The 23,163-nt window shown below is 31.6% G+C and overlaps 1 protein-coding gene across 1 annotated transcript in view; it reads right to left on the reverse strand.

The window, feature by feature from the left end:
- The window catches only part of LOC125071363 (aryl hydrocarbon receptor), a 126,233-nt gene that overhangs the window by 35,934 nt on the left and 67,136 nt on the right, over positions 1–23,163 (reverse strand). The window contains exon 2 of the mRNA XM_047681577.1: positions 18,596–18,786. The gene's annotated coding sequence lies outside the window, so the exon portion shown is untranslated. The remainder of the gene's footprint in view (positions 1–18,595; positions 18,787–23,163) is intronic.

Raw genomic sequence — 23,163 nt, forward strand, 5'->3', positions numbered from 1 at the left:
AAAATTTTAAGAAATTTAAATCGTATGACAAACAGAGAAAAGGGTCTTAAGTAAGGTACCCTTATAGTAGATATTATATATAAATTGTGTTAAAACATTTATTATCTGTATAATTCCAATGTTATTTACTTAAATATATATTGTTTCTATATTTTGATCATCTTGTCATGTAGTATAGGACGAAGTCTTAACGTCGTTTGATATTAATAAAGAGAATCTAGAATAAATCATTCATTAAAACCTTATATAAAAGTTTATGTCGATTTGTTAAATAATTGTTACAATTTGATAACTATCAAACGTATACTTAGAAATACATAAATAAGACATACTCAGTAACACACCCCACCACGACGAAACCAATTAAAATTTCATCAATGTCAATAACCTTTAAAACGTTTTTTGTTTTAAAACAAACAATTAAAACCTTGTTTTAAACACCATATTTCTCTTTGACGTGCGATCGTTCAGATTTCGACCGAACTCAATTAAACGGGAGCCGTGAGATAAAATTAAGTCTTAATTAAAACTCCATAATGTTTAAACTAAAATTCGTATAAAATAAAAACGAGCAAATAAAGTGTGTAGCCGAGGCGTAAAATCATTTTGTCACCTATATCGGGTCGTCGCCAGAGTCGTGACTGGCTACGTTCATTTCGACTCGTTTTTGTTTAACTTTATCAATGACTAGTGGTCCGACTCGGTTCGTGATAAATATCAAATAAACACATTCAGTTAATTGCCTAAATTCTTGATTCTGTAATGAGATATACGTTTTAAAGCCGTATTGAATATATTTCGGTTTGTTTTAAACGTTTTTGCATGGTTTAAATCGTTTGTTTGATTTATTTTTTAATCGCTTTCGTTTAAGCAAAGGCATACGTTTCATACAGTCTATGAATGTTACGTAAAATATATTATTCCTTTAATTATTTTTTAAACCTTCACATATAGTTAAGTATATAAATTTATAATTATTTCAGAAATATCGAAGTTGTTCGTCAGGAAAATGAAGGAGCTTAGTCTACAGTTGATTCAACATTTGTTTTTTTTTTTTTTAAATAGGAACGCTTTATTGTGCAAAGATAATTTCATCAATGTCAATTTAGAGGATAGGAAAAATACCAAGAACGTAAGTCTGTCTGCGTGTCTGTTTGTCACGTTCAAACCATTGAACTGCATTTGATAAAATTTTGATGTGAAGCTAGCTCAAACCCATAGGAATTAATAATACTATTTTTTATATCTAGCAACGAGACCAACCCCAGACAGGATACATATAGATATATACACTTGCCACTATAAGAATATATAACTGTTCTATCCACTGGCTCACTTACCAAACAAGCAAATGCAAAGTATTCCTTAACTGGTAGAATAAATGATGATTGGGTGGTACCCAGAAAAGCCTGCATAAGGTTTGATCAATAGTTCAGTTTCAAATAAACAAAGTTCTTGAAGAGTTCGACATATTGTAGTTACTGACTTAAGTTATCTTGCACTTAAAGGTTGACTTGATAAATGTTGGTTAAGAAGGACATAGAACGTTTTAGATAATGCAGGAGGATAATTCTACTAATTTATAATTGATTTGATGTGGTTATATTGCGATCCAACTTGGATTTGATTTTGATACAGTGACAAGTTGTTAGTAGAATTGCTCCCAAGTAGTTTTTTTTTTAAATTAATTTTATTTTAAATGTCTTTATTATATTGCTAAAATATTCAGACTTTAAAAACACTTTAATTTTTTTTTTGCATGTTAATTGCATTTTTTTTATATAGGCTGGCATATCTGTTAATTTAAAGATCTATAGTCAATGTCTCACTCATTGGCTCACGGAGTCATAAATCCGGGGCTCATTTGAATGCGACCGATTGTGATCCACTGCGCTTGCGCAGTAAAGCTACAATGTTTAAGTATTCTGTTGTATACTTGTTTGTGTAAATCAGTTTATTTGCTTCGAAGGAGAATAAAAAACGTTTATCGTTGGAAAGGTCAATCGAAATTATTGATAATGGTGAAACTATACTTAATTTTAATTAGTGCGTTTATAAAAATAAAAACAAAATAGTTTTTAAATGTAAAATATATATAAATTCTTATTTGAATGTTATTAATAAAATTAATACACTTAAAATAAAAGCACTTGCGTACGATATATTGAAGAATTATTCATTGTTGTAGTGGGTTGGGAAATTGTGCTAATTCTCCGAGAAGAACTGGCGGGTATCTAACAGAATACAAATCAATCTTTTAGTTTTTTTTTCTTTTAAGAAAACCAAGGAAAACTAACTCTTCCTTATGTATCACAAAATATAATGAAGAATCAACCCCGTGGTTGTCACACATTGAAATTTAATATATTTATTTATTATTTTAAACAAGAAATTTGTTTGTTTGTTTAATTTGTCGAGGTTAAATTACAATAAATTAACATTTATAAATACATTAAAAAAATGTTTAATTTTTATTACATCGAAGTATAAAACAATAAAAGTATAACATATAAAAAAAAAAAAACCGTTATTACTGAAGTCGCGTTCGTACGAAACGTCAATAATCTATAACATCACGATTTAAATTTGGAATTACATCGATTCTATACCGACCGTGTAATTGGAGTATTCGTACTTTCATTTTTTTTCGCAGAACGATCACCACATCTGGCACCGCCACGGTTGTTATGCGAGAAAGCGGAGAGAAAATCACCGAGATGAGTAATTATTCAATTAAGCAGAGTCTTACAATTGGTATTGAGATATTTTCGGTATATTTTATACTGGTTTTTATCATGGATTTACTTATCTTTTCATTTAGGATTTCTTAATGAACCGTTATGGCTCAGTGCTTCCAAGACGTGAATCTTTACCGATGATTCTGAGTTCAAACCTAGGCATTGAATTCTTGCGTTTGATTTGTGTTTATAATGCATTTCGTGCTCGACGGTGAAGTATTGTCACAGCCTGGTGGAATAAGCTTTCAGTCTTCTCTTTAAAAATGCTAGGATATAAACCCTGGGCCGGCAGTGGGACCTTAAAAGGTTGCTACGTTTATGGGATAGGAAAACTGGACATGCATTGTCCACTTACCAATACTCGTAGACATCGGCATAGCAGGAAATATTCAACATAGTCTACATTTATATTGCGCCTCCAATTTTGGGAACTAACGCGTTATAACCTATATCCTATATTCTTTTAGAGAATTGGAGTTGTAAAAATACACTGAGATGGTCGGAGGTTATGGCAGAAGTCATCTGATTCTCGTGGGCTGAAATTATCTTTATAACTAGCTGTACCCGTGACTTCTTGTGCGTTTGAATTTAACGAAAAGTTTATTGTTCAGTTCGCAGATTTTATGACGGCGGGTTACGCGCGTGACTGGACAGTATTTAGACATTGCAGCATGACTTTATTTTATATATAATTCTAAAATAAAAGTAGCCTAAGTTACTCTTTGTTACATCAGCTATCTGCCAGTGTAAATTTCGTCAAAATCGGTCCAGCCGTTCAATCAATATTTAAGTAGGCTTTTACAAGCACTTTTGAATCGTCTTTTAACAAAGTATTTAAAGTAAAGCTACCACCGATACACTGAGTACTACTGTTTGTTTGGTGGTATCTTGCAAGTGGAGGAGGAATTAGCCCAACATTGGGTTATTTAAAGGATAGTACTTCACTTCTTTACTTTGATTTAGTCTTGTTGCTGTTCAGTGTGCGGAGATTTTAACACCTCAAAATCGGTTCCGAAACGGGTATAAGCTCTCTAGGTTTAAAAGCGTTTGCCATCCATGTGATTTAAGCTATGAAGTCCTGTGCCTATAATAATGTTTAATAATATTTCGTTTTATCAATTTAAGTTTCCCCTAATATAAAATGATTACAGGTCTTTCTCAAAGTGCACCGAAGCTTCATCCAGTGGCGCTCACCATCTTATTTGACCTTTGGGGATTTGTTTGGAGAGTCTAACAAAATAAAAATTAAAATAAAAATTTATTCAAGTAGGCTCAAAAAAGTTTTAAACTTTAAAGCGTCATGCTACTGTTCCAAATTATATGTCAAGACATCACCAGTTTGGAAAATAGATTCCACCGTAATAGACTCGAAACTCCGTAGCTATTCTTTTCCACAATTTTAATCACAGAGTATGTCAATAAAGTACAATTCAATCTTTGTATATCCTGCCTAGAAATCAATAAATACTTAGTACACGCTTTTTTATCTTTAACAAAATCTTATATTGAGTAATATGCCTTACTTATACGATTAGTCATACATCTTAATATCTGCTAATCTTGCGAGCTGTGACGATAGCTGCAGTTCCTCCGGATAATCTCACATATATGTACATAGCATATTATCTTAAACCTACATTCACATGAAATTAAATGAAAATTTAATAATAGAGTTTATTTCACTTTCTACCTCAGCTTGATCCAGATTAAGACGATAACTAGATAATTCTACCATTTTTCTGATGTTTATAGCAAAAACTATGTTACTAGATAGGATCAGCGGGATGTGGGACGTTCACGCTATGCGCTTGCGCACCTGACGGTCTTAATAAGCGAGAGAGCTAATGAAAGTATGTATGGACTGCAATTGCATTATACTTTAATGGTATATTTGAATCATATGTGTTAATATAATACGATAATTTTTATTACAAAATTTGACGCCATTTTTATTGAAAAATACGATTTAGTAGTACGTCTATTTAGCGTTATTTTAGGCTTATATTATACTAGTTGAACCGTCGGTTTTATTTGCAGAATTTATAAAACTTTTCGTATAGCACACAAACTGTCACCCCTAAATTAACCCTGTCAAGGGGTGAATTAAAATATATATTATGCCGTCAGTTATCATTACTTTACAATTTTCACAAAAATTACATTATAATTTGCATTATTTTCTAAGAAATTGATTATTTTTTACGATTCGAGCTTCATCTATTGTACGTTGACGCGAAAACCAATCCACTGTGCACTGAGTATCAATCAACCGGATGATTGATGCGTATCGCATAGAATACGAAAAAACAAGACGTAGATCTCATATATAAGATGCGCTATTTACATCAGCAATAATTGATTAGGTTATATCAGCTCTGTATCTTCGTTAATTAAGACATTATAACAATGTTTTTCATGATTGTATTGGGAAGAAATATAATTGCTCGTTAATAGCTATGCATCAATCATGTTTATGCTTTTGCTGTAATTTTTAATGTCCTTATAATATAACATAACATAACATTAGCAGCCAGTAAATTTCCCACTGCTGGGCTTAGGCCTTCTACCTTCTGAGGAGAAGTTTTTGAGCATATTCAACCACGCTCTTCCAATGTTGGTTGGTGGACATATGTGGTAGAATTTCGTTGAAATTAGACACATGCAGGTTTCCTCACGATGTTTTCCTTCGCCGCCGAGCACGAGATGAATTATTAACACAAATTAAGCACATGAAAATTCAGTGGTGCTTGCCTGGGTTTGAACCCGATGCACGCGTTCTAACCACTATTTTGACAATGAGCCATCTCGGCTTATAATATAAACTGAATTGTTTTTACATCATTAGATATTATTTTGTTAATACCTTTAAAGACTAATATTAAATACTAACATGGCGTAGATTTTAATGTGATCTCTTATTAAATTCAGCATGGCGGATATGGCGTCCAGCATAATATATAAATGTCAATTGTACGAGTGAATGATATATAAAAAAATAACCAGATTTTCCGAAAATGTGTGGTTTAAAACTGTTTATATATCTATATGTTGATATATAATAACTTTTCGTGATCTTTTCGGATCTTTTCAATACAAACAAGGCTTTGGTGTCATTAATGATAATATAAAATTATGATTTTATTTAAAATAAATATACGATAATATTACTGTCATAATCTCTTGACAGAAACCCAGACACGACGGCTAATTTCAGAGTTTAGCCATCTGGACATATATTAGTGCACAAAAGTAACCGGACAGAATTAGTGCGGTTTTTTTCACACAATCATAATTAAGGACAACAATTCAACTGTAGAGAGAGACGAAAAATCTGCTATATTTGCTACTTCTAACTATGTTCTGTTATAAGTTGTTAACGGACAACGACCAACTAATATAAACAACATTGGTTGGTAATACAATATATAGTTATCGTATAAACGAGTATGTCGAATTACCTGTTCAGTAAACAAAAGCCAGTAACGCACCCCAGAGGGCGCTGCCTACATGCCTAGATAATATTTTTATTATGAGGTATTAAGTTAATTTATGTCGGAGGCAACACATTTAATGAGTCTATGTTAATTAGTCTGAAAACTACACCATGTATTTTTTAATAAAGAGAATATTCTTTTTTTTTATAAAACATAATTAATTTGTTTCATATGTAAAGTTAATGACGAAAAAGTTTTTATATTTTTTTACGGAAAACAGGCCGATAGCCGATGGCTCTGTGGATAGTATACGTGTGAATTTTAATTTAATGAAGTGGTATTAAATTCTTATGAAAACTTATGAGTACTTTGAACTCGGTCATAGGATTTTATATATCAGGAGATATCTGGGCTATATCCATAATATACCTACCTATCTATGTAGCCGATCCTTAGAGGCCTTAAAGAAAAAATGTGATAGATACTCCTGGATCTATTCATCAGAAGGGACTCATACATACCTGTGACTTAACTAAGTAAAAGAATTATCAAAAATATAAAAAGAGAACAAACGATTTTAAAAGAGTATATATATATATATATATATATATATATATATATATATATATATATATATATATATATATATTTTTAGTAATAAATATGTATTTGGTAGCCAATAACATCTACCTATTTTGTGTACATATAAATATATAAATAAGTATATATTGTATGACGTTGGCCTCCTGACCTATATCAGTTGGGACGGCCATTCTCTAGTCGACATCCAACAGCCAATTGCACGGGAGATACTTAGGAACTCAAGTGAGTACACAAACAAGGAATAGGACAGTCACGAGCGGAGAGAGTTCAGATGTAGGATCAACTGCTTCAAGCGCTTCCTGAGTTATACGAATGTTCACACCTTTCACCAACTTCCAAACTTCCAAACAAAATATATATATATATATATATCAGATATATAGCAGAAGGTTAAGAGCTTACTCTACCATTCTGCTCCAATTCGAGTTGGTGGATGGACACTTATAAATAACGAACCATAACTTTTTATACCCCAGTAATTAAAAAACTATCTATATTATAATTTTAAAATTAAATAATATGTTTAACATAAGTACTGTTAACAAAACAAATCGCAGTGAAAATTATTTTACAACGATGTCTATCTATCGAAATCTTAACCGATGATTTCGGGTTCAAACCCAGGCAGGCATCACTGAATTTTCATGTGCTTAATTTGTGCTTATAATTCATCTCGTGCTCGGCGGTGAAGGAAAACATCGTGAGGAAACCTGCATGTGTCTAATTTCAACGAAATTCTGCCACATGTGTATTCCGCCAACCCGCATTGGAGCATTTTGGTGGAATATGCTCCAAAGCTTCTCCTCAAAGGGAGAGGAGGCCTTTATCCCAGCAGTGGGAAAATTTACAGGCTGCTATTGCTAATGCTAATGCATGTTATAATGTATATATATATTATTTAGGAATGAAATTAGCATCGCGAAAGTTTTCCAGAATTATTTATAACGTGTAAGAAATAACAACTAGTTACTTATTTATTAAAAGCAACACGATGCGTTTGTCATTGAAAGGAGCTAAACAAACAAGTTTCATTCGAAAATATTTACGAAATAATGCTCACAATTTGGTTATAACGAAATTTACCTAGCGACGTCGCAGCGCGAGGATTCACAGGAGCTGATATTACCTCCGCCGGTTATTTTAGCAGTGAGTTATGTTACCTATTCTTGGTATTGAGACTTGCTAAGTTCTCAGTATACAAAGAAACTGACAATACTTTATGTTAAATGAAACCCTAGTATTACTTATTGATATAGGATGTTTTTGACAAAAGCTACCGATATAGCTGAATAGCTTTGATATTTGATATATGTTTTTCTAATTTTGTGAGAGATAGTTTAAGCGGTAAGGCCTTTGCTCACTATTCCTTTGCTTATTTGTTTTTTTAGTTATTGATACATATGTATATACTGTTTACAAGGTAAAGAAGAAATAAAATCATAAATATCTGATTAAAACGAAATTATACGAGCGATATAATCGTAGTTTTTTAAACGTTGTATCAACTCAATAGAATTATTTTCACTTTCACAGCCAAGTCGGGTCACTGCCGAAATTCAGTCACGCGATCCAGCCATTAAGGGTTGTTCCACCCCCCTCCCCCTCCAAGGAGTCGGCGAATTTTACAAACCCTCCGTTATTCTGAGCCCCGTATATAAGCGCCCCTTCGAGGGTAACTTTTTTATGCCATTGGCTGTTCACTTTCAAAGGATATTTTATGATGCAATTTTATAGCTCTGATTTTTCATAATAGTTACCGGTATTGATGTATTTAGGGGGTCGGTTATTTATTGCTTTTTGGGCCTACCATTTCATACAAAACCTGTGTATTAGGCAACTTGGTACAATGGAAAAAACACGTGAAATTTCTAGTGCCCGTTTATTTTTATATTATTGCAATATGTTTACCCACAAACTGTCATTGGAACAGAGTGGTGGATTAAGGTTCTAACCTTTTTCGAGAAAGAGAGAATAGTTTTACTTGAATTTATATATTGTATAGCTCTTTAAATGTGTACAACATCTATTATGCTAAAAAATATTATATATAAGAACATTACATAATACCTTATATACTGATAATAACATACTGTGCCTCGATGTTATTATAACTAAGAACTATAAAGTAACTATTTGTAATTCCTCAATTGTCAATATTTAATTGTAATCCTGGTGAATACTTCAGGAAATCTTATATATTTTTCAATTTATAAGATTTGTCAAGCTCGAACTAATAAACAAAAAAAAAAACAACGATAATTAATCGTTAAACAAAGACAGCACGATACTGAGTGTTTCGTCTTTGTCTATTTTAATTGTTTGGTCCTTTGGTCGGCTGTTTAAGCAGACTTATTAATCATATAAATCACCAAATAGGCCACCTGATGGTAAGTGGTCACCACCGTTCATAGACATTAGTGCTATAAGATATATTAACCATTTCTTATATCGCCACTGCGCCACCATTCTCGCGAGCTAAAATGTTATGTCCCTTGTTACATTACACTGGCAAAAAACCCCACTACCGAGAACTTATCTCAGTAACTACCAGTACGACATAATAAACTATTTTCACATTGTATATTATGTATACAGGTAGAGATTATTTAACTCAACTCAAAATCAAATTTCTTTATACAATGTAGAAGCATTACACTTACTTATTAATAGTCAAATTACACACTACCACCGCTCCGGAAAAGGAAACACCCTGACCTGAGAAGAACCGACGAAAGAAACTCAGTAGGTCTTTTTTTTGTCAATCTAATCAAACTTAAGGCAGGTTTAACTTAACTTAACCCTACCCTAAAGAACGAATACACATAAACGTCATCTGATATAAAAAACTGTACGCATGTGTTATTCAAATCGAAGGTAACTAACTGAGAACGTTCGTCTGTTTTGTAACTATTCAGATTTGTACATTAAATAAATGAGTAAGATCGACTGAGCATTACAGCGCGCAAATTGTAATGATACAATTTATAATATTACATTAGCGAAAGAGAAAACCCGAGCATTACAGTGCGCAATCTCGCAATTTTTCAAATAAGTTGTTACGCCAATATCGTTCCTTTTCCTTTTAACCTAAATAACAAAATCGAAGCAATATTCTTGCGATAATCTCAATACGACTGTTTCGTCGGACATTGTGAAAAAAAAAAGATTCGTTTTTAGGCAAATGCTCAAAATCTCGATACTCGGATCTAAGATTGTTACCAATTTATTAATTTAGTCATTTTGAATTTGCCAAGTTATTTTTTTTTCTTGAATTCGTTTTAGATTTCAATGCAAACTATCTGACATTAATTTGCAATCGAAAACTTTTGATCGTGAATCCAAAAGTGTTGCGTAATCGAATAATAAATTGTAACATTACAGGCGAGTGTTGCCAGCAAGGGACCGCCCCAATGCGAGCGAAACCGCGGCACGGAGTATATTATATATTTTACACGTAGGCATTTATTGACAAGAAACAGTGTTTATACATTACAAGTGCGAAGAGCATAGCGGGCGGGCGCCGTCCACGCCCTATTATATACAGGGGATTCAATAAAACAATGACCAATAGTAATAAATAATCTGAAAAAATTGGTAAGGTAAGAATCAATGTTTGATCAAACCGATAGTTAGAGACATCATAACGCAAAATATTTAAAATAATTATATAAATGTCACTGTCTGTATATAGTTTTATTATTATTTCGAATTTGTTTTTTCTGTTGTACCTAATGTATTCATGCTCATTACTAAAATAATGATAATGATAATAGACATATAACTTTTCATACTAATATACTCGTAGCTTATGTAGTTTATAGTTTTGATGTCTAGTGGAGACATCAAAACTATAAGTCATCTTAATGTAATAAAAAAAAAAACATTTGAAATTTGGTACATTGAATATATTCAAACTTTTAGAATTCCAATTTGAATTCGGTTTTTGATGTACGAAGTTACATTTACCATTCATATAATTTAGTTAATTTTTTTGACAAATAACTAATTTTAATTCAATATATTCATTTAAATTCGACTTCAGTTAATAATCCCAATAATCCGACTTCACATAATTTGCATTACGAATTCGAATGTACCAAAAAAATGCGGGCAAATCAAACAACCTGTATAAATGCCCGGTACGCGTGCGTCTTACTAAGTTTACGAGCAGTTCCAGCTTAACTCATTAACCAATTCGAAGCACTCGTTATAATCGGCCTTTAATACCTCTATAAATAGCACCGTAAAATATTACGTTAATTGTTACGGCCGAACCTGGGACTTTTCTTTAATGAAGATATAGACGGATTTAAGTAAGCTTAAGCAGGTGAAAAACGTTATTTCAAATGTATAAAACGTGTTCATAACAACCGACTACGGGCAGTTAAAAAGAGGGTAATGTTTCTGTTGTAAAATAATTATTTGTTTTCCTTAGTCTAGACGTTAACCTAGATGGTCTCGTCTAGATTAAATATGTTCTCGAAAATCTAGGTTCATTATTCGAGTTGGAAAACATTGTACTTTACTGACAATAAATTCTTTAATAGCCCAAAGTTTATAGGGCAGTATTAGCACCATGGCACCAAGTTATTCCTGAGCTTGAGATTGCCGTTCCATCAGATTGAGAGAGGGAAGGCTTAGAGATGGCCTACCTGTACCACCTATAAATATTGTCACTGTAAGAAATATTAGTGTTAAATCGTCATTGCGCTACAACCTGTGGCCCTACTCTCCCTTCAAACAGTAACACATCAATACTGAGTATTCCTGTTAGACGGTAGAACACAGGTTTACACAAAGTTATAGAATATCTGATGGTACCTATCCAGGTTTACAAAAAGTTCAATATGCTTTTAATTTCAAATTAATAAAAGAATATACTAAATTTTTGTTTATTGTTAATCTGAACATAATTTTAATAATTTTTCAAGTTACGAGTATAATGTGCAACCGAATAGAAAATGTATCGTGGAACACAACCCTTTTCGAATGTAAGCCACGTCAAACCATGAATAAACATTTTACAGAATTAACGTATTTATAAAAAGCATATTAAAAGTTAATTTCGCGTGCGCACGTGATCCGTTGACGAATAATAATTGATCTGATAAGGACTGTACTAAAACACCTTTTAACTTGCTTATTTTATATACATACATTTTAACCGACTCATAATAAGGTTGTTATGTATGTTTCTCTTTCACTGTAAGGAAGAGATTTAGAACTGTTCTATAATAGTCGTATAAGTCTGGTAAATGGTTCACCTGTTCAGAAATATCAATCATATCACCACTACCAACCTTGAGAACTAAGATGTTATGTCCTTTATTATTTAGTAAAAATATATCATGAAAAAAACTAAAGGAAATAAAAAAGGAACTTCAGTACATTTAACTTCAAAGCCATTTTGCGACTGTAGACAGTGCAAGTGTAAGAATTGTCCGGACATAAAAGATCTACTTTCGACGTCGCTCCATGGAAAATCAAAAAATATAAAAAATACCGGAACACAATGATACTAAATATTTGTGTTCAGTGTTAGAATATAATATTATGGTACCCAGACTTGCATAAGGCTTACCACCAGTTATAATTTCGATTAAATTATAAACAAACACTGAAGAATATTACTAATTATATAAGCTGTATGCGTTTCATTGTAAGTTAAATGCTCCGTTTATAATATATCTTGTTAACTAACAGTCTTCACACATTTACTGTAACATAGTTATATACATATAATACAGCCCATATATAAACTACCAACTATAATCATATTATTAAATATACAAAGTTAGGATTTATTACAATTCCAATATAAGTATAAACTAATTGTGAATTATACATGCGTCAAAAACGTTTCAACGAAACGTTACATAAACGTTGCACGTTAAAACGAGCAAAAAATTTTACTTTTGTACACAAAGATGATTCAATTTCAAATATATTAATAAAACATTTACATTATGTTTTTAAATGATGTTTTTCCGAATATATTGTAGAGTTTAGAAATTTTAACTCGAAAAGAAAATTTTATCAGATGCATTTAGATTTCAAAAACAATTACGAGCGATAAGGCGAGCCTTCGATGTGACAAATTAGTCTTTTTTTTTGTAGTTTATGGAAAACAATAACGTCTGATAAGGAACCGTAATCCATCATGCTACTTGAAGCGTTTTTACCTCAGCTTAATTTGATGTTGTGATTAAACAACGCCGCGGCTAGTCAAGACATTTAAGCGTAGTGCAAGCAGCTTAGCCAACCTTTCTAAATAAGTAACGAAGTCCTACTTCGAACGTCTTATTTATAAATGTATACATGTTTGATATTATTAGCCTATTAAGGAAATAATGTATATATATTCATCTTGTAAAATGACATCCAAATGTCTACGAGTATGTTTAAAAAGTAAGTTTGAATTTTTGGAAAAAAAAAAATTGAACAAAATATACCCTGAATAGTTATAGCGAAAGAAACATAAAGAAATGCCGACAGGTGTCTTTAGATATCCAAGGTATGCTTTATGAACTCACTAATTGTATACTAACTTTCAGTATCGAACAAGCAATAGCAGTTTGCATTGCACCACAAAATAGTTACTGATTCTATACAGTATAGTATCAGGAATGTATGACTCTGTGTGCAAGTAACATACATACTTAATTTCCCACAGTAATACGACTGTGACCATTTATGAATAGCAATTTCCTAATAAGAATATCGTTATTTCATAATAGATACGAAACATAAATATTTCATAATAAACTCGATACGAATACAAATTTTTATAGCATTTCGGTACTTCGTAGCAACATCAATAAATTCAGTGGAGGCACTGAATTAGTTCGGATCGATACAGCTCTTCCGGACCGTGCCCCGCCGCGGCAGGCACGGTGTAAACATTATGTAACATTTATGTAGTAAATACTCCTTGTTATTTTTACAACCAACCCGATGACGTCATCTTTTTGTTTTTATTTTAATAATTTAATATGAATAGAGAATTACGATTTGTTGAATTCAAGTCTGCTTTTATCAAGAAAGTAATAAGTCAATATCTAAAACAAAATCAAAATAGACTTTATTCCAGTACACAACGTTTTAGAATGTAGTTTATATATAAAAAAAAAACTGGCAATAACATAACAAGCATTGTCTTTCTCAAATGAAATACGTAGTAACTACAATTATATATTATGTTCATACTATATATCTTGTCGACTTAAGCATTTAAGCTATGCAAAATACAATTATCCTTAAATATATTCAGCGTTCGACAGAAATACTGAGAAATACTAATAATTTACTGCTACCGGTACTGAATATTATATTTGTGTGTATTTTAAGTTTAAACTATCTCGCTACCCGCGGCGCGGCGAAATCTTTACGAATCGAGAGAGACCGTGTAATCGATGCTTCAACAATCGATTTAATTAGAATTATCGATATTTTGAATGTACAGTGGTGTGAAGAGGTCCTTATAATATATTAAAATATACTGTTAACAATTTCGATCCTACATATTCACTGAAACTATAATAATATATAATAAGTAATTAGCAGTTTTAGTGAAAAAATGGTTAATTATTTTGTTTTAGAATTAATAATTATTCCTTGTAGTAATATAAAGTAAATAAGAGCTGAGTACATAATTCGCAGACAAAAGTTAATTTTGTCACAAAAAGATTTGTGTTAAGTGTCGAATATTTTAGTTAAAATTAATAATATTTAATTTATTTTAATTTATAATATTATTTAAACATGTAAAACTTATAACGCTTTTTCCCTCGCCAGTACACATTACAATTCACGTCGTCGGCCCAAAAGTCCGTCTGTACACAATAAAGCATATACCAATCGCCCCCTACTGATTTTTATATTCGAAAACTCGTTCAGAATAAAATTATAAAGAGCATTAATAACTCAGTAAATGATATACGCGCATGCGTCCTGGTAGCGTATGCAAAGTGGTAAGTTTTTCTTAGTATTTATTGTTCCAATTATCGATTAATTGGATATTGATGTATTTATTCGATTGTATCGTTTAGCATAGAATCGAGTTTGTTTGTTTAAAATTCGATTAAGGCTTGTTTGATTCTAGTTCTATTTTTGAATTTAAATATTTAAATTTTTATCGTTTTATGAACAGTGAAATTAACATTGCATTACGTCATTTATGTTTGTTTTGAAACTTAAAATCTATTCTAGGTAGACTGACAAAGTGGCCACTTACATTGACATTGTAAAAAGCAATGATTTGTGGTACCTACTCAGGAGGATAGAATTACAAGGTTTATGATATTAGTATAAAGTGGGATAAAATTTATTCTCGGTGCAGATATTAGACAATTTTATAAATATTAGATAGAAGTTTAAAGAGTATATTTACGTGTGCTCGCATCGACGCGTTGATTTCAACTGACTTAAAACGTAAAAATCAAAGGGTTTTTCCGTAAAACCGACATTCGAATAGTTCGACATTTGATCCTGATGCTAGCGGCCAACAGCTCAACTCACTGTAGTAAAAATACTAATTCTCAACTTGTACATTGTATTTAAACGATATAGGTCTCCAGGTTTACACATACAAAGTAAGTCTAACAATAACGTACAAATTAGCTACCGATAAAATATGAAACAAAATGTTGGTATCGTTTAATGTTTTGGTGTGTGCAATCGAAAGCGCTTTAAAAAAACGACTAACTTATTTTGTATTAATGCTTAAAATATTATTAATATTTTAAAAAAAATTGAAGTTTTTTTTATTCACAAAGGAATACAAATGACCTATGATGGTTAGTGATCATAACCGTCCGGACACTGTTACAGAAGAATAGCATTTGTTACACGTGCAATGTTCCAACAGTGCATTTATGACGCTGTCCCTCGTGGCGGTAATTACACTGACTTTTTGAGTCATCTATCCTTCTTGATCCTTCTAGATCCTTCAACTAGAAAATAGTATTGAAGCTTGCAGTACAACAATTGGCCAATGGATGATATTCAGACATTATTACGGAAATTCCTACCAGCAGAATTTAGTAATTATAATATTTATACTATTTAACACTATGGTTTTACTTTCTACGATTTGCAAAGTTAAGTTTTTAACATGATATCAATTGATCAATAATTAAATTGAAGATTTTATTTTTATCTAACTTAAATTTTTTCAAATCGAATTATAAGTGCAAAGGAAAAAACGCGAATGCGCCAAAATTGTGCTTTTGTTAAAAGAAATTTAAAGCAAAGACTTAAAACATCATTTCCTGAAGCCATCATTCTGACGCTTCAGCTCTTCTTCCTTAAAGGGACGTTATATTTTATTAATGTTTTCATGTCAAACTATAATATTCATGTAATATTAAAATACGAAGAAGTATAAACATTTATGTATTATATAGTTAACTAGGCAATGAGTTGTAATGTCTCTTCCATTTTTGTCGTTGTACGAGACAACTCACGCACTGTATTGGTGATATGTACGTTGATGACACTGTCAAAAACTTCCCGCCACATGCTACTTAGCTGTATATAAATCAACAACAATTAAGATTAAAGTAATTAACTGTTGTTGGTTAAGGCTGTATTAATTGATACTTGATTATGTTATTCAGCCGAAATCGCTGATAGTTTTCCAAATTAATTTTGTTACTGCGTGGAGCATTATCTTGAATTGAATTAGTCTGTAAAAATTGTATCTATTAAAACTATTTATACAAGTTGCCAGTGAGGACGAGGACAGGACTTAACGACCTTATGTCATTTCCTGCACCCCTGATAATGTGTAAATAAAATTGCATGATGATAGGTTACGAAGATGAGAAGTGAAAGCGTATAACACACAGACAGACTCACTTTCACACTCACAATAATTGCAAGGATAAACGACGTTAACAATAAGTTAAGAAAAAACAGACAAGTAGCAATAGTAGAATCTGCATCGATGAAATAACGAAATCTAATCGGTTTGTATCGATTACGTTCTTCTGAATCGTAATCGAGAGAACACGACTCATTTATTAATAAAGGGTGTAGCATAATAAAATTGCCTGACAACGTTAAATACGTGTCATGGAACACATTTATAAGTAATCGATACATCGGTATTCGATTCTAAGTCGAGTTTTTGTTTTGCAAATCGGTCCGGGGTCGAAATGATTTAATATGGTTTAGTTTTAATCGCGGTATAAATTGTTTGTGTAATGTTTGCTGATGATATTTTAATGGTCGGTCGATGACCTTGAAATTTTGGTATTTTATTTTCACGGTAATCGGTCTTTTATTGGTAATTGGATAACTTTTGGGTTGTCTTATGATATTTTACTAAAGTAGGTCATTTAAAAAGAATTAATAATAGTAATAATAATATAAAAACGAAAGTAACTCTGTTTTGGTATCTGCCTGTTACTCTTTTACGACCAAATTTGGTATAAAGCAAGCTTGATCTCCATAAAGAACATAGGGTTTTTATACTTTATATCTGATGACCAAACCCTAAAACTCGAGCGATCCAAGTACGACAACTAGTCTAAATAGAAACAGAAAAAAGGTATGACTTGCTAGTTATATTTTAAATAATTACTTTAGTTAAATTAATTTATCTATACTACTAATATGCTCCTAGTTTTTTATCATTTACATAACCTTTTGCCAAGCTTAAAAGTATGTATATATCGCATAATTGTATTTTGTATATAGGGTTCTGTCGTTAGAAATACTTTTATTTTTGTTTCTTGTTTATTAAAGATAAAAATGATTACGTCAACAAACTAAAAAGGAGACGATAAATGGCTGGGGAGGCCAAATACCTGAAGTTCCTTGATCAAGCAAGCGTCTCGACCTCAAATACTTATACATAACTTGTACATATAATTATCTGGCGAAATGACGCAGAGCGAATATTTTTTTAAGTTTAGTATGTCGTTTTGTGTGAATGCACCAACATCGTTTTCAAAGCTCTTATTACTTAAAAAGTCCAACTGACTCGTTGATATGGTAAATAGCGCCACATATTCCAAGGTTCTAGGTTCAAACCCAAGTTCAATAAAAAAATATTGGGTTTTATAGTCGGAAAATTCTCTTTAAGAACCCGGAGACTAGTAGTTGTGTATTATACTCTTGTGTCTCGTATTTAAAACTGTTTGTTTTGCGCCTGAAATCTTTCCGGTCGTGTCGGATTTGCTTCAGATTATCAGATTGAGGGAATAAAGTCTGTGTTTGTGCACACACATGTGCACTGTAATATACCCTGCATTGTTCACTGGTGTCGCTTGATCTTGGTCACCGTGACAGAAATCGGACAGGATAACATAATCATATTTAAAAAGTTAACATCAAATTTGTTTTTATTGTTTTTTTACTGTGGTACTTGATAGTATTAAAATAATGGTTTTCCTTGTAGCATTAAAAGAGGTTTCATCGAAAGTAGGTTGTCTAATTAAGAATAAATTATTATTATATTTTAATAAATTACAAGATCTACAAAACGTTAATCAGCAATATAGTAAATAGCTAGCAAAGGTATTTAAAAATATATAAATAAAAGATCTTTCTGAAACAGTTTTGAACTAACTACGTTACGCGAACGGGTTCCGTACTCTACTATCAATTTAATATGTCTCGTGCAGGCTTGGCAGAGAAAGAAACCACTAACTTCCTCTCAATAAGTAAAGGATGAATCCTCATCGGTATACATTAACATGAAGTTTGCTAGATCGCGTTGATAAGAAGAAGAAAGAAAATATAAATTAGTGTTAAAGTGAAACGGGTCTTTAAGCATAAAATACTAAAGAAAAACTTCTTAACTCTATCACTGACCTTGAAAGTAGCTCTTGGTCCGTAAATAGCTGACGGAGAGTCGCAGTATGGACAGCCTGTCGAGTTTGCTGAGGATGTTCTGTTCGAAGGGCAGCAAAGATGCCAGCGTGTCCAGCTCCGCGTTGAGACGCTCTCGGTGCCTCTTGCTCGGGTTACTCTTTGTGACGCCGTCTTTTGATGGTGGCTTGATACTGTTTACAAAAGAAACATATTAAAACTCTTCATAGATAAGTAAAGTACTATCATACGTTGCACTTACGATTTATAAGAAATTGTATGTATTGTTAAAGAGTATTATTGAGTTTTTGTCTGAATTTTAATTCAGAATCGGTGGTAACGCTTGACGATTCTAAAGTTTTGATTAGTCATCTACGAGTATGTCTGATGTTGCCCGAACATCTGACTGATTTTAAAACTAAAATAATATACTATTTTATCATAAGATTTTATTTATTGATATATGTATTTGTTATTTAGAGGTAAAACTTTTAAAAAAATATTGAAGTTTTCTGTTTACGTTTACGAATAAACATTATCTATTATGCGTTGCGAAAACTGCTTTTTAAAGATATTATTAGAAGGACAGGCAAAAGGGCCACTTGATTGTAAATGGTCACGTCATCCCATAGACATTGGTGATGTTAGAGGTATTTTTTATTTATATACTCTTTATTGCACACCAATATAGACAAAAATAATAGGAGTACAACAAAAACAAAGAAAAGAAAAATGTACAATAGGCGGCCTTATCGCTAAAACAGCGATCAGGTATTACCCATTCCTTAAAACCAAGGGTAAGTTAACCCTGTGCTAACACTACTTAACGTGACGGACAGACTTGGCCGCGAATTAAAGTACATACTTCAAGCTTATAAGTATTTCAACTTCTGCATTCCAAACTCTTATAATAAATATATTTTACTATTCTGACTGGGAGGGTACACCCTACCACCAAGTAAATTTACATTTGTTATAAATTATATAAAATAATTCGCGTGCATTAATTCTACGTTAATTGTACTATGTTTGTACTGTATGTATGTTTATACTGAGAAACTTCCCGCGAAGGCTTACATTGACAGTCCAGAGTTCCAACTTAATCGACAAATGATATATTAACGCATACGAAACGAAATGAATAAAACATCAATTTATACATGAATACATACATTTAAGAATAAGTACTATAAAAAATGATTACGCAAAAAAAAAACCGACGCAAAAATCGTCATTCGAAATTTAAATGTAGTTAATACGCAAATAATCATTCCTAAAACTTAGCTCGTATTTTTTTTTTTTAAAACATCAATTTGTTTGTTCGTCATACAAAAAAAAATCCGTTATAAGACATTATAACGGAGCGTTATAAAAAGCTAGCGATATGCAAGCTCGCCCTTACCGTATAAGTTATGCTAACAAGTGTGTTCGCGTGACTCAAACCTCGTTAGAGTGTGCTACTGGACTATAGGGACATGTCATAAACACTGGACCACTGAAAACTCATAATCGTATTTATTTAACTAATTTATTCTTGTATCGATTATTTATGTGGCCGCGCGAATCAAGTCCGTGTGAATATTGCTTACGTATTTATAATTATATATCTCTTTAAACCTATCGTTCTTATTTTAATTACTGCAACGGTTTTGGAGAAATATATTACATCAGTTTATTACGAATTGATTTATGGTGGGAAAGCAAATTGGGCGACTTTATGTATAGACCTCTTTGTCTTTAGACATTATATGAAAACTTTGAAATAAAAGAGTTTGTTTTCCTTTTCGTATGAAAATCAATATATATGTACACAAACGCACACAACATAATTGTGTCGCGGTGTGCAGTTTAATCGTGTGAGCGTTATGAATAAAGGGTTAACCAATAATATATATTTGAAATACAGTCTCGTATAAGAAATAATCATTAAATATTCGTCATCCCCGTATAAAAACATTTGATAAAAATAATCTTGCGGGAACTCAGTTGTTTTTTTTATATTAAGCTATTATGTTATGTCAAAGAAAATAATAATAAACTAATACCCGTCATTAGAGTGATCGCATTGTAACTTGTGTATTTAATCACTTTTGATTTTATTATTCTATTTATTTTTGTAATTGGATATGCATGTCTCCGTACGGGTAGTTTGAATTGCGACTAATAATTAGTAATATTTATATGTATTTTTAATCTACGTTTTCATGAGAAATAAACGATCTTTGAACTATAAAGTAAGTACGAATGCTGGCAACACATGTATATTAATACTTTAACGAAAAACTAGCGCTATTTGTTTGTACATATGTAGTTACAAGCTCATCAATCATCATCAACACCTAATTCTATTTTTTGTTTATAATATTTAATAATATATTAAGCGTTTATTATACGAATACCTTTTGTTTTAACATTACGAAATATTTATAAAAAAAAGTTGCTATCCGGCTTCACAGCAAACAAGAAATTATCGGCTTTTCTCTACTATATTATGCATGGTACCTATTACAAGCTATAGATATTTTAGCTTTTTTATTATATGGGTAGGCGCCTAGGCTGACCTACAAATGGGCCACCTGATGGTAAGTAGTCACCACCGCTCATAGACAATGGCGCTGTAAGAAATATTATCCATTCCTTACATCACCAATGCGCCACCAACCTTGGGAACTAAGATGTTATGTCTCTTGTGCCTGTAGTTACACTGGCTCACTCACTCTGCAAACCGGAACACAACGATACAGTCCTATCCCTAAAACGCGAGATGACTCGTAGGCGACAAATAATTCTAAATAATTATATTAAAATAATAATTATATATATTTAAATAGGCGTTCCTACCTCCCTTCAAAATAAAAGTCAAAGGCTCTAGAACGTTCTTTTTTAAAATACAACCTTCAATACAAATACATAAAACATAATCTCTAACTCATAAAGTGATCTATTTTAATTAACATTTGTTAACGCTAAATTACAATCATCGTATAAAAACTTATTTGTTTTTCTTAATTTGTGTTCACAACTCGCTTGCATAGATGATTTTAACTCGAAGAAACCATGGAGTAGATAATTGTAATAGTAACAATTTTTTGATGAAAGAATAGACAAATAAAATAAATGACATATATGTATTTTGAGAGCTAAAATAAATTACATATATCTTGACAGCTTTGATAATTTTAGGATTATCGGTCCAATAATAAATGTATATATAAGCATACATTTAGCAAGAAATTAATATACACGTGGTATACACATGGTAACAATGATTGACAATAAAGATAGTGCTAATCCATTTGAATATATTATAATATTATTATAAATTATTATACTATTTGTGGTGTAGTTTCATTTAAATTATATTTTTTAATAGCTTTTGTATTGATAAATGCGAATTCCAACTACAATTAAACAATCTTTTTTCTGATTCGAAATATTGTTTAACCTTACACAGCTTACCAAGTTTCATATACTTATTAATATCAAAACAATAATTATAATTAAAATTAAAATAAAACAAGCGCCACTCCACAGTTTTTACTATTAAAATTACTGCATATATTCGGGTATTACTCATTGCCGCCCGTCGTTTTTGTTGATTTATTCAAAGGTGGTATCAAACGCGAGCTCTCCTTTGATATCTTTCCGATACAAATTATATTCATCCACCATTACATTGGCATTCAAATATGTAGCTTATTCCTATGATCTAAGGTTGAATTTTCTTTGATATTATAAGCGATGGATATCGATAAATCAATGACCGATTATTTCTATAAATTGTAACTCGATTAAGTTATAATCGATGGTCGGTTGACTAAGTTTTATTTGGATGTGAATAGGTATTGTCTATTACTATGTAATGTATATCTTACATATAGGAATACCTACTATATTATGTATTATTCTTGAGGAGAGATCGTTGCGTTATTCATGGAAATGCTAACACTATGCAAGGTTACAAACTCATTTTGTGTTGATTTATACAAATTTTAAAAGTCTGTAGCAGCCTTTTTGGGACTGCTTGGAGTTTATACCACTACGCAAATCAGTTCAGTTTGGTGGATTCATTCAAAACAGGCATTTCCTCTCGATTGGCATTTAAGTTATACAAAGTTGACGAAGATAGATTCCTTAATAAAGTCCCGTAATTTTTTTTATTATGCGTTTAATTAAAAGTATATCCCGCCTGTATCATATTTTGTGCGATCAATGTATCGAAGGTTGAGGTATAAAGTACATCGTATTAGGGCCTTTTGCAAGCGAGACACGTAGGTAACACCCATAAATAACTTATTTTACCGCCAAACGGCAGTGCATTGCTGTGTTCCGGTGTCAAGGGTGAGTGACTCAGTGTAATACAGGCACAAGGTATATTTATAATCATAGTCACCATGGTTGAGAATTATTAATACATCTTAAAGTACCAATTACATGACGGGATTGACTTATAATATATTAATATTAACTAGAACAGTCCCCTATGTATGTTCTAAATTTGGATACTTTGAGTAAATACTTTCCTTAGCCTTGAATGAAAAATAACTTGTATAATTAAAAAAAAAAAAAGT

This window comes from Vanessa atalanta, chromosome 19 (genome assembly GCF_905147765.1).
Source record: "Vanessa atalanta chromosome 19, ilVanAtal1.2, whole genome shotgun sequence".
NCBI lineage: Eukaryota > Metazoa > Arthropoda > Insecta > Lepidoptera > Nymphalidae > Vanessa > Vanessa atalanta.